The sequence below is a fragment of the Rattus norvegicus genome, chromosome 18 (genome assembly GCF_021556685.1).
Source record: "Rattus norvegicus strain SHRSP/BbbUtx chromosome 18, alternate assembly SHRSP_T2T, whole genome shotgun sequence".
Classification (NCBI taxonomy): Eukaryota; Metazoa; Chordata; class Mammalia; order Rodentia; family Muridae; genus Rattus; species Rattus norvegicus.
Window position 1 is genome coordinate 59,571,422 of NC_141551.1, and position 12,710 is coordinate 59,584,131.

The following is a 12,710-nucleotide window of genomic DNA, read 5'->3' on the forward strand; positions in this document are numbered from 1 at the left end:
TAGGCCTAGTTGTCAGATTTAAAAAATTCAACGCTAAAAGGTCAACAACAGTAGCCTTCAATACAGACCAGCAAAATACTCTTAAAAATATGAAAAATATCTCATTCAAAATAATTCCAAAAAATCAAGTAGAAAATATATCCAGAAATTCATTTGGAACCACAAAAGACCATGAATGACCAAAGTGTTCCCACAAGTAGGATCATAGATGGAGGTATTTCAATACCGAACCTCAAGTTACACTACAGTGCTATAGCGACATTAAAAACAGGCAGGGAGACCAATGAAAATGAATGGATGACTCAAAAGTGACAACACTATGTCCATCTAATTTTGGACAAGGAAGGCAAATATACATTGGAAAAATAACCTGTCCAAAAAAATGGTGCTGATAAAACTGAATATCTACCTACAGAAGAGTGAAATAAATTTATATCTCTTACCTCATATCAAAAATCAATCCAGAGTGAATCCAATGCTTTAACTTAAAACTTGACTTCTGAAAATTCTAGAAGAAATCATAAGAAATACTCCTCATGACATTCGGGCAGGCTTTGACTTCCTGAACAGGACATTAGGGGTGCAGGAAGTACTCAAGTACCAACAGATGGGACTCCAGGAAATTAGAAAGTTTCTGCAAAGCAAAGATACTATCAGCAGAGCACAAAGACACCCACATAATGAGAGAAGTTCTTTTCCAGTGAACTTCAGACAAAGGCTAATGTCCAGAATCTACAATGGACTGCAGAGAACAAACACAGAGGAAATGAAACTGCCAAGTAACGAATGGGCTAAAGAGTTGAATAGGCAGGGGGAGGAGGAGAAGGAGGAGGAAGAGGAAGAGGAAGAGGAGGAGAAAGAGGAAGAGGAGGAGGGGGAGGAGGAAGAGGAGGAAGAGGAGGAGGAAGAAGAGGAGAAAGGAAGACAAGGAGGAAGAAAAAGGAGGGGAGGAAAAGGAAGAGGAGAGGAGGAGAACAAGAACAAGGAAAAACACAAGTGGCTAATAATTATCTTTAAAGGTATTCTATAATAAACTATAAATTAAAACTACTTTAAGATGCCATATCACTTTAGTCAAAAGGAAATCAAATGCTGGAGGTGATAAAGAAAGAGGAGCCCTTATTCATTGTTGGTGTGAATTAATAAGTTAGTATAGAAAGTAGTATGGGTGTTTCTCAAAAAATTAAAAATAGAATTACCATATGATCACGCTGCTTCATTCCTGGCCATATACACAGAGAAATTTATGTCCTCCCGTGTGTGTGTGTGTGTGTGTGTGTGTGTGTGTGTGTGTGTGTGTGTGTGTGTGTATTTTTACCCCATGCTTATTTCTGCCTTATTTACTATGGCAAAGAGACAAAACTAATCTAGATGCTCATTAACAGATGAATGGATGATGAAAATCTGGCAGAAATATAAAAGGGAGTAATATTCAGTACTAAAAAATAAAATAAGAAATTTTTCAGAAAAATGAATGAACTTAGGATGAGTGGTATTAAGTGAAGCTACTCACCTCAGAAAGACAAAAGCCACATTTCTCTCCTGCCCATGCTGATCCTAGCTTGTACTGTAAACCAATGTGCTCATGGCTTTAGTGTGACACTCGAAAGAACAGGAAAGGGTAAAAATGAGGATAAATAATTCATAGACAACAATATAAAGCTCAACTACTGTGGATTTTGTGATGGATAAATGCACGAGAAAGTAATTGATAGGAACAGTGTAAAATCCAAAGGGAGGCTCTATGTCGTCAGAATGACTATTCTAACTTTCTAGTTCACTGAGATTTTGAGACTTTGGGTCTGGGCATATGCTGGTTTGAGTGAATACATTTGTCTTAGGGTTTTACTGCTCTGAACAGACACCATGACCAAGGCAAGTCTTGTAAGGGACATTTAATTTGGGGCTGGCTTACAGGTTCAGAGGTTCAGTTCATTATCAGCAAGGTAGGAGCATGGCTGCATCCAGGCATAGTGCTGGAGGAGCTGAGAGCTCTAAATCTTGCCCTGAAGGCAAACAGGAGAAGGCTACCTTCCAGGCAGCTAAGAGGAGGGTCTCAAAACCCAACCCCACAGTGACACACTTCCTCCATCTGGCCACACCTACTTCAACAAGGCCACACCTCCTAATAATGCCACTCCCTGGGCCAAGCATACTCAAAGAACCATAGCATTAGTCTAGCTGTGCGATATTTTTTATTTGCAAATTCTGTACAATAAAGGAATTTTTAGTTTTTAAAAAAGTTTATTCAAATCCTGTCTTCTCTGAAGCATAAAGGTGCTGGCAAATGTTTAATTTGGAGTGAAGCAGAAATCTGTAGAGGATAAATATGTTAGAGTAGAGCTCCAACATTGTTCCCCTAGGCCAGTTATCATTGCATGATAACCCATCTCTCTGAGCTATCTTCTGAAAATATGGACCGTGGGGAGTCTGGCTTGAGGCCGGGCTTGGCATCTGCTGTGTAACCAATCCCTCTGGCTATGGCTGAGAAGTCTGTGGAGTTGAGTGTCCTAAATGCTGTTGAGACCTGCTCAGTTTTCCTTCAAACCAAAGGAAGGGGATCGAGATAGTAGAAGCTCTGTGTAGGGCTGGGTTGGGGACAGGAAGAAAGCCAGTACATAAAGAGGAGAGGCTGAAGCTAGTCAGCGAAGCCTTTATGGCTTCTCTATATCTTTGTGGTTTACCTTAAAATGAGTCATAGGACTTTTGGGTTGCTGTAACGAAACATAGGAATCTCAGTGATATATAAATAACAGAATTTATTTAAGTTCAAGGTGACAGAGCCAACGGATTTAGTGTTCCGCAAGGTTTTATTCTTTACAGATGATGCCTTCTTGCCCTGCCCTCCTGGGTGACAGTGGTCAGGCAGCTACCCCCCAGCTCTACCCAGTCCCTCATGACTTAACCACCTCACAGAAGCCTCTACGCCTTCATCCAGTCACGCCGTGGATAAAGTTAAAGCATGAATTTGGAGAAAGGCAGGCACCAATGATCACAACGCATCACTGAAGTTAAATTAAGGAGTCAAAAGCTACTGAGGTTGGACTGTGACAGTACCAATGCTCCATTATGGTGGCTCGTTTTTACATCAGCTTGACACAAAATCATTTTTGAAGGGGGAGCTTCAATTGAGAAAATGCTGCCCACCAGATTGGCCTGTGGGTGAGGCTTGGGGGCATTTTCTTGACTGATAACTGATGTGGGCAGTACCGCCTCTGGGCTGGTGGCCCAAAGGACCTTACAAGGACAGACCGAACAAGCCAAGGGGAGGAAGCCAGTGTGCACCACTCCTCCGTAGCTTCTATGTCTGTTCCCACCTCCAGGTTCCTGGTCCGAGTTTCTACTCCACCTTCCCTGTATGCTGGATGAGCTATAAGATGAAACCCAAGTTGATTTTGGTCACAAAGTTTTATTACAGCAATAGAAACCCTAAAAAGGCACCTGGACGCCATGATCTGATTTGACATTTATTGGTTACAAAACCTGCTGCTGATGACAGCACTACAGGGGCCATGTGATATTGGTCCCTGAATGTTGGGGGGAAAGGGGCACCTGTGTCAGGGCTCCCTAAAACCAGAGCTTTGAGGATGTTTTGAAACCGCACGCAGGACCAGCCTTCTTGTAATGTCGTGTCTTGCAGTACTGGAGCTCGGCTCTGCTTGGCTTGGCCATGAGCATCACCTCCCACCCCCTGAACACTGGCGACCTGGTCTCTTGCAACCCCACTAAAGAGCGAAAGTGGCGAGCAGCAGACAGGCTGGCTGCGAGCTTCCCATTTCAGGTTTTCCAGTTCGCCAGCCAGCCAGGCCCCATGCCTGCATTTCTGCTGAGGCAGGTGAGCCCCTGGGACCTGACCTCTGGCCCTTTGTCCCTCGGCAGGGCCAGTTGTCAAGGAGATGACAAGATTGGATTCTGAGTTAAGGGAGCCAATCTTTCTTTCTAAATTTATCTTTGCTCTCTGCTTTCTTCCGCTTTCTGTCCCGCCCTCATGACCTTTTCCTTTTTTCTTTTCTTTTTATTGCAAGCAGCCATTAAAAGAATGGTGGTCATTTTTGAAATTGTGACCAAATTTGTGTGTGTGTGTGTGTGTAAGACTTTTTGTTGCTTTTTAGGATACCCCTGCTGCAGTGTTTATTTTGCAGAGAAATACCATATTATTGATATCTTGGGAAACTCTCCTGCGTTCATTACAACATCCTGAGAAGACTTATTTCTAATTGCCAGATGCAAAGGACAGAGTTGAGAAGGCAAGGTTCCCGGCTATGTCATGACTAAGATGAGTTTCGATCCTGCTCTAAGCTGACTGGGGCTTGGGACCATGGGCTGTTCCTAGGCACCAAAGGCATGTAAGCTCAGGGGTAAATACATTCAGCAAGATGCAAACCATTGAGCTTAGAGCTCCTTGCCACAGCTTGTTCAGGTGGTGCTGATGCTGGGGATGCTCACCGTGGCTTGTGACATCACCTGCATCATCCGTCAAGGGCTGTCAAATTCTCAGACCAAACCTGGCCACAGTGCTTCTTGTTTCTCCTTTCCACACCTAGCTGTTCCTGTTTCTTTCCAATAATAAAAATTCTAAAACTCTAAGATTAACTCTATGCTCTACGAATCAGACAAAAAGGATTTGGTCGCGATTCTTAAAATGACCACCATTCTTTTAATGGCTGGATGCAATGAAGAAAGAAAGGAAGGAAGGAAGGAAGGAAGGAAGGAAGGAAGGAAGAAAGAAAGAAAGAAAGAAAGAAAGAAAGAAAGGAAGGGGTCAACTGTAAATATAAGACATACACTAGAATTTGAAGATTTAAAATGAAAATGAATGTCAATATTTCAGTAAGTTAAATATTAAATGCATGTTGAGATATAGTTTAGACTATATTCAGTTAAAGGCAATATATTACTATTGTTTACTTAATATTCCCAGTCAAAACGATCTTAAAACTTTGAATGCACCCCTGCCCCCATGATATTCTTGCTGCTGTTATTGTTTTTGAGACATGGTCTTGGCTACACTATCCGGACTAGCTGGAGACCATGTCCATCTTTCTGCCTTAGCCCCCCGCATTCTGGGATTAAAGTCCCGAGCCACCGCACCTGGCTATCAAACCAAGACAACATGTGGACGGGCCTGAGAGATGTTGCTGAGTCAGACCCTGCAGTCTGAGAAGATGGCGTACTGTCAGAGTCCGGTTACACGGGTTCCAGGAAAGGCGAGACGGAGGGCAACTGCCAGGTCTGTGTGGGAACAGAATGAAAGTTGAGAGGAGGAGGCAGGGTGGAGGAGTCGCTGTGGAAGAAAACCAACCCCAAATGGTCCTATGTCAGTATCGCATCTGTCTCTCTGTCTAACTCAGAGAGCATGTAACAGAATAGAAGCAGCCTCAGTATAAGCTGGAGGCTTTAGTTAATGTGTTTGACATTGGCTTATCACTGCTGGCACACGTACCACAGGAGTGCCAGATTCTAATAGACAAGTGTGTAAGCTGCATGTGTGTGGTACATAGGAACTTAGTGCTTTTGGCTCAACTTTCCTGCACACATACAATTGATTTTTAACATTTTTAACTTAATAAAAATTACATTTATTTACTTACTTGCTTATCTAATTATGTACGTGTGCATACAGTGGTCAGAAGACAACTTGAAACAAATAGCTCCTTCCTTCTGTTCTGCCAGTCCTAGGGATTGAACTCAGGTCCTTGAGTTTCAGAAGCAAGCACCTTTACCCCTGAGCCATCTCACAGGCCCATGATTGTTTGTTTGTTTTAAGTAAAAAGGTAAAGTATTAGTTAAAATTTAATTTCACCTCTTTGTGTTCTATTAATGTGGCTACTAAGGGAATTAACATTGTGCCTGCCTTTGACCTCCGGAGCTGCATTTCCTTTCTCTACCACGGCTGCTCTCCCAGGTACTTAACTATGCTGCTCATTCACCAGCCTGGAGTCTTATAATAGGTGGACTATAGACTCCCTTAAAGCCCCGGGATCCCCACAGTGGATGGGTTCTAGTTTTCTCCTGCCCAGTCTGGAAGTAATGGGGAGGAAGGCGAGGGAAGACTGGCTGGGTTCCCTCTAGCCTGCTGCCTGCTACTGATCTGGAGTCCTTTGTGGTAAGACAAGATTCCGTGATACCCGCTGCCTACCCTCCCCAAATCTGGGGACAAGGAAGGCAAGCCCTACTCCTCTATCCCTCTGCTGCCAGCACTTCAGGAAGGGGTCTGAGTGGTCGTTTGGATGGCCTAGTATCTCAGCCCCATCCTCAAAGTGATCCAGTCTAAGAGAGGCTCTCAATACCCAGTAGGGATGCTCTTTCTCAGGACAGCACTGGGATGAGCCACCCCTGGCTCCCTGGGGGATGCTCTCTTTTATGAGAAAATCCGGAACCTGCTGCTGGCAATCTTTCCTGGAACATCTGCCTTTCTGTAGAGATCTGTGAGGCATCGTCGTATATATGTCTTAGCGTGTGTCTGTAAATAAACTCCCCTCTCAGTGAACCCTGAAGCCCTGAAACACTCTGAGCCAGTTGCTCAACTGGAATGGTTTTCTAAGCAAAGTCCCATCTGGCCTCTCCTCTGAGAATGAAATGAGCACTGGGGCCTCTCTACCTGGAGTGCTGTCCGTAAGCAGCTCGTGGTGGCTGGGCAGAGGTGGAACAGGGTGCCTTTGTAGCCTTGTTGGTGTGAGTTGAGGCCCCATTGACACTGGAAAAACCTGCCTTCATTGTATTTTGAAACTGCAAAATAACCCCGACACTTGAGAGGGGAATGTGGTATGACTCTCCGTACCAGCCATCCACATATGATAAACGTTAATATTTACCATTAGACTTCCGGTCACTTTTAAAAGACAGGAGCTGGTACGGCTACGCGACTTTCCTTCCCACAGCCCCTCGCGCCCTTCCTTTCCAACTTGGGCCCGGCAGAATGGCTCCCGCAAAGAAGGGTGGCGAGAAGAAGAAGGGCCGTTCTGCCATCAACGAGGTGGTGACCCGAGAATACACCATCAACATTCACAAGCGCATCCATGGAGTGGGCTTCAAGAAGCGTGCTCCTCAGGCACTCAAAGAAATTCGGAAATTTGCCATGAAGGAGATGGGGACTCCAGATGTGCGCATAGACACCAGGCTCAATAAAGCCGTCTGGGCCAAAGGAATAAGGAATGTTCCATACCACATCAGAGTACGTTTGTCCAGAAAGCATAATGAGGCTGAGGATTCACCAAACAAGCTCTACACACTGGTAACTTACGTGCCTGTTACCACATTCAAAAACCTGTAGATGGTCAATGTGGATGAGAACTAACTGCTGAATGTCAAATAAAGTTACAGAACTGCCAAAAAATAAAAATAAAAACATAAAAGACGGGAGCTGTTGTAGTTGAGGAGAATCACGACTTGACTCAGCCAGAGGACTCATCTATGATGTTAGCCGTAACATTGCCACAAACAACGCGTTATTATTACATTAAATTATCATTTATATTTTATTATATTTATATTATAAAACATTATTTGTATACATATGTGTTCATTTGTATATCTAATATATTATTAGACATAAAATATTAATATATAATATTAGCCAATGTCTAGTAAATATCTACAGGATGGTTCTTGTGTAGCAGCTACAGTTTTCTTCAGGAAGGATAGAGGGATGGAAAAGCAGAATCCCAGTAGGCCAAGTCCTTGAGTGTGATTGGCCTTTTCCTCAGCAGCACCTTCTCAGCTTGCTGATGACATGGCTTCCAGAGCTGGCCTTTCACTACCCGATACCCAGGGCAGTTGATTCCCCAACTCGGTATTTACTTTTCATAAAAATAATTCTTAAAAAGATTTGTTTACTTTTAATAGTTGTGTATAAGCACTTGCCTGGATGTGTCTGTGTATCATATGCAGGCATTGGCCACAGAAGCCAGAAGAGGGCATTTTATTCCTCTAGAACTACAGTTACAGTTATGAGCCACTATGTAGGTGCTGGGAATTGAACCCAGGTCCTCTGGAAGAGAAACCAGCACCCTTAACTGCGGAGCCTTCTATCCTGTCTAAAAATAACCTTAAAGGCACTTAAAAATTAACGCTGAGGCCATGGAAGTGACTCAGCAGTGCAGATAAAGGCACCTTCTGTTATTCCACAGGACCCAAGTTAGTCACCGGCAACCCACACCACCGATAGCCCCAGCCCCATGGGATCAGATATCCCGTTCAGGCTTCCATGGCAACCCCACTCACACAGATATGCACACAGATCTGCATAAATAAATCTTTAAAAAGTAATGCTAGGGGACTTGTGTTGTTACTAACTCCACTGTGGATGAAATGCTCGAGGGGGGTCTGTCTATCGGATTGAGGTGAAAATACATTGCAATAAAGATGTAGTAGAAGATATGCCGGCTTCATCAAGCTGACTTAGGAAATGGAGATCTCCAGTTAGGTTACAAGGGGGTAAGGATGAGTAGTAAATTTTTTTTAATTTTTATAAATTATTATAATTTTTCTAATATGTATATGTGTATGTATGTATGTATTTGATCTGGGAATATAGCTCAGTTGTGTATATACAAAGCCTTGAGTTTAGTCTTCCAAACCATGTAAGACTGCACATGGTGGCATATACCAGTATTCATGGCATTTGGGAGGAACAGGCAGGAGGATTGTAAAGTTAAAGATAGCCCTCATCTACATAGTAAGTCATAGGCCAGCCTAGGCCAGATGAGCCCTTGTCTTTTTTATTTTTTAAGTTACTTTTTAATCTTTTTATATCAGTGGTTCTCAACCTGTGTATCATGACCCCTTTGAGGGTTCAAAGGACTTTGGGGTTACCTAAGACCATCAGAAAGCACAGATATTTACATTTGATTTATAGCAATAGCAAGGTTATCATTATGAAGCAGCACCAAAAATAATTTTATGGTTGGGGGGATATGACATGAGGAGCCATATTAAAACGTCACAGCATTAGGAAGGAAGGTTGAGAACCACTGCTCTAAATGATTTTTTAAAAGGCGTGCTAATTCACGGAAATTTGGGGACCAGAGAAAAACACACAGAAGACCAATCCTTTATAGTGCTACTGTGCAGAGAAAGCTGCTCACAACAACTTCCACGACTAACTGGTTATTTAAATATTTAACTATGATAGTCTATACTCTCTTCAGTTCCTGTCCATTGACGTCCACAACACTGTGTGCGCTTCACTGTCAGTAAACCATAGTGTCTGCTGAGGAAGGTGAAGTGGACACGGGTGTGTGGAGTTCTGTCGGTCATACTGGGTAGAACCTTCCTGGAAAATGTAATGACCCTTGAGCTTTCTCTTCAGAGCTACACTGGGACTGCTGAGGCATCCAGCCTCATGACGGAGAACCTATTGGAGTCTCAGCCTCTTCTGTATGAGTCGGCCATTGGGATCTACAGAGTGAAAGAAGAGAGACTCCCACCAATTGTCCTCTGATTTCCACATGTGTGCTGTGGTGTGTGTGTGTGTGTGTGTGTGTGTGTGTGTGTGTGTGTGAGAGAGAGAGAGAGAGAGAGAGAGAGAGAGAGAGAGAGAGAAATGAAGAAAGCATAATCTCAAAATACACACTATAGAGAATAGTTTGTGAAGTATCTATCTTTATGATATTTCTTGAATCTGAAATGTGACCCCACAAGCCCATGGCTTAGGCACCTGGTACTTAGCATGTGGTGTTATTTGAATGCTGTGGAACCTTTAGGAGAGTAAGGCTTGCCAAGTTAGAATTGATACGTGGGAGAGGACCTCTGAAGCTTATAACTAACTCTGCCATCCCAGCATACGCCCACACCTCCATGGATGATGGCTTTCCTCTATGGCCATCCTCTCAATGTTCTGCTTAAAGATGGGGTGCTTGGATCCTCCTGTCTCTGTGTAAAACGGGGGAACAAAGAGACCTGCAGTTAAGCACACTTCGCCTCAGCACCGCGTCATGGCTGGCAGGGTGGATGCATTGTCTCTGCATATTAGTTCTTTGAGGAAGATCCCAAGATGGACCCTCCCAGCATTCTTCTTACAGGATCTTAGCCAAAGGTCCCAGCTGCCTTGTCTGACTTCACACCCTTCCACTCCTTCCTTGGTTTCTCCGGCGGGATAGTTGCTAGGAGCCACACGGAAAGATTAGGAGGAGGTGAAAGGTAACACTGGAGGTAATGTTTACTCTCCCATGGTCCCTGTGTGACCCAGAATGAACAAGGAGACAGCAGATAAGGTTAATCAGTAGGGCAGGCTGCCTGCTCCATAGAGACAGTAGTTATACTCCTAATGAAAACCTAAGAGTGGTATTTGATAAAGGGGGAAATCATGTGGTTCTCACCACTGAATCCTTCAGAAAACCAGCCCTTTCCAGAAGATGGTTTGATACTGTCTGTAAATACAATTAGTCTGGGGTCTCTGCCACACGGTAATAAAGATGTCTCTTTAAAAAGCAGGAGGGAGATTAAATGATGGCATTAGTAAAGCAAATATATGTATGATAAAGTTTTATGAGTGTTCCTTCCAAGAAAGGAGCTTCACAAAACACTATTTTATTACACTTGCTCTAATGCTCAGGGAAATGTCGCCTTCCTTAGCCAACATGAAAGTAGGTGGGCATAGTCATCTATTATGACATCTCTTTCTTAAGTATTATTTGCAAGAAGATTCAGACTAGGCAAATACTGGTATTTTAAACTAGACTTTTTAAGAAAAATAACTAAAACTTGTTACAGCGAAGGATCAAAATAGTAATCATGATAGCATATGGCCTCTTGTGAGCTTTTGCAATTTGCTTGGTTATAGGATTTTAAGAGTCGGTTCTCTAGCTCTTAGGGAACAGGACGTAAGCTAATAGGTGGGCTCGATAGTTTTCTGGGTACCACAGTTAGCTTTTCCATAAACACGACTCTTAAATAAGATGAGAATTTCCATTCCAGGTGCCATTTAGACTTGTTCTTATGGGCATAGGTTCACAGGCTAACACAGGCAAGAAGTTCTTTTAGGTGACATCATATTGCTCTTGACACAGAGCTTAATTAATGTACCATAATATGATATTTTTGTATTAGATAAAATAAAACAACATTCAACATACTGATAAGGATGAAACTTTGAACTCCATGTTGTTATGTAACCTGACTTTTGGTCTTCCTATCCGGAAAATTGTCCCAAATGAAATGTTTCTGTTGTTTGTTTTGTTTTGTTGATCGAGAGTTTCGAGTTCCCAAGGTTGGAGAAAAGTTGGTTCCAGGTCTTCTAGATTTCTGCCCTAATAATTAGATGAGGAATACACTAGGACGAACTTTCTAACTCCACACCACTAGGCTTTTCCCTCAGGTGGTCTCATCCTCTAGATTCCCTCGCAGTTAATCTAAGAGAAAGCAAGGAAGAAGCCAAACTTTTTTTTATGGCCTTATCTGGTCAGTCATATCCCATCGTTTTTGTAATATTCTTTTGGTGCCCTAGGCCAGCCTTATGTAGGAAAGGCTAGACAGAGGTGGGGTTGCTAAGAGCTAAAAATCACTGGAGACCCATGTGGAAAACTGGCTACCATTCACTTGATAGAGTCTTCCTTTTGTCTTCTACCCACTGAATTTTTCAAGTGTTATTCATGGTTTCCCTTCAAAATGTTAGTAGGTGTTTGGCAAAAGCCACCCTCTGCCCCTGATTGCCCCCAGCATTTACAATGTAGTATATAAATCGGCAGCGTAACCTTCCAAGCTTGAAAGCAACTTACTGCTGTACTTCACTTGGGGTTACAAAGCTTTTGGAGTTCACTCTGAAAAGATGTAACCAGGATTTCTTAAACTCCCTTCACCTTGAACTATCTTTCAAAAGATGTATGTCGATGTTTCCAAAAATGCCGAATCTGGAAGGATATGGTTTGATAAATGCGTCTTTGGACATGTTCCAAATTAAAGCTGAGCTGTCTTGAAGATTTTTAGTCTCCATCGAAGTTTCTGTAGCTCTGTGATATTTGTGGAGCTATCAGTAGGGAATAAGGACGAGTTTGTCCTGAGGGTCACCTTCTTCTTGGTTGTTGTATTTGCCACTTCCAGGCCATCGGAAACCATAATAAGGCCTCAGACAAAGCCTTTAAAAAATAATTGAAGTAATCCTACACAGCCACTTTTGTATTAGAAAAAACATATTTGTGTTGGTGGTTCCTAATTAGGAAAAGAGAAGATGATGTCACCAGTCTTACATGATTACTGTGGGACTTAGGAAGGAATAGCATTGTCAAGTAAAAAGGTTCTGGTGTCCAAGAACTTCCTGTCATAACTCCAGCCACTCATGACCTCAGGAAACTCAGATGAGTCCCTTTAACTGTTTATGCTTCAGTTTCTTTATTTGAAAAATAAGCACAATATGAAAACTAACCACCCAGGGGGAAAAAAATCAAAGGATACATAGCTTTAAAAAGTCTTCACTCTACCTAGGAGCATTCAATAGAAGTCTTGACTCCCTATAAGGGAATGGACTTCCTTGAAAAACTGGTGCCTCTGTTGTCCTTAAAACATCATGTTTCTGAGTTGCCAGCAAAATGAGAAAGCGATCAAGTAAGAATATTCACTGGAAAAGAGTCTAAGAAAATTAGGAGATGGGAAGGTTCAGGAGGCAAGAAAAGGGTTGACATGCATCAGGGATCTGACAGATGTCACCGGTATCCAGTTTTTCTATCACTCAGTGACTTCATCAGCACACAGAGATAATGTACCCCAATTTTACA

At 42.7% G+C, this 12,710-nt stretch overlaps 1 pseudogene; it reads left to right on the plus strand.

Annotated features, from left to right (window-relative positions):
- The first annotated feature begins 6,895 nt into the window (after positions 1 to 6,895).
- Positions 6,896 to 7,302, plus strand: Rpl31l7 (ribosomal protein L31 like 7; annotated as a pseudogene).
- The last annotated feature ends 5,408 nt before the right edge of the window (positions 7,303 to 12,710 follow it).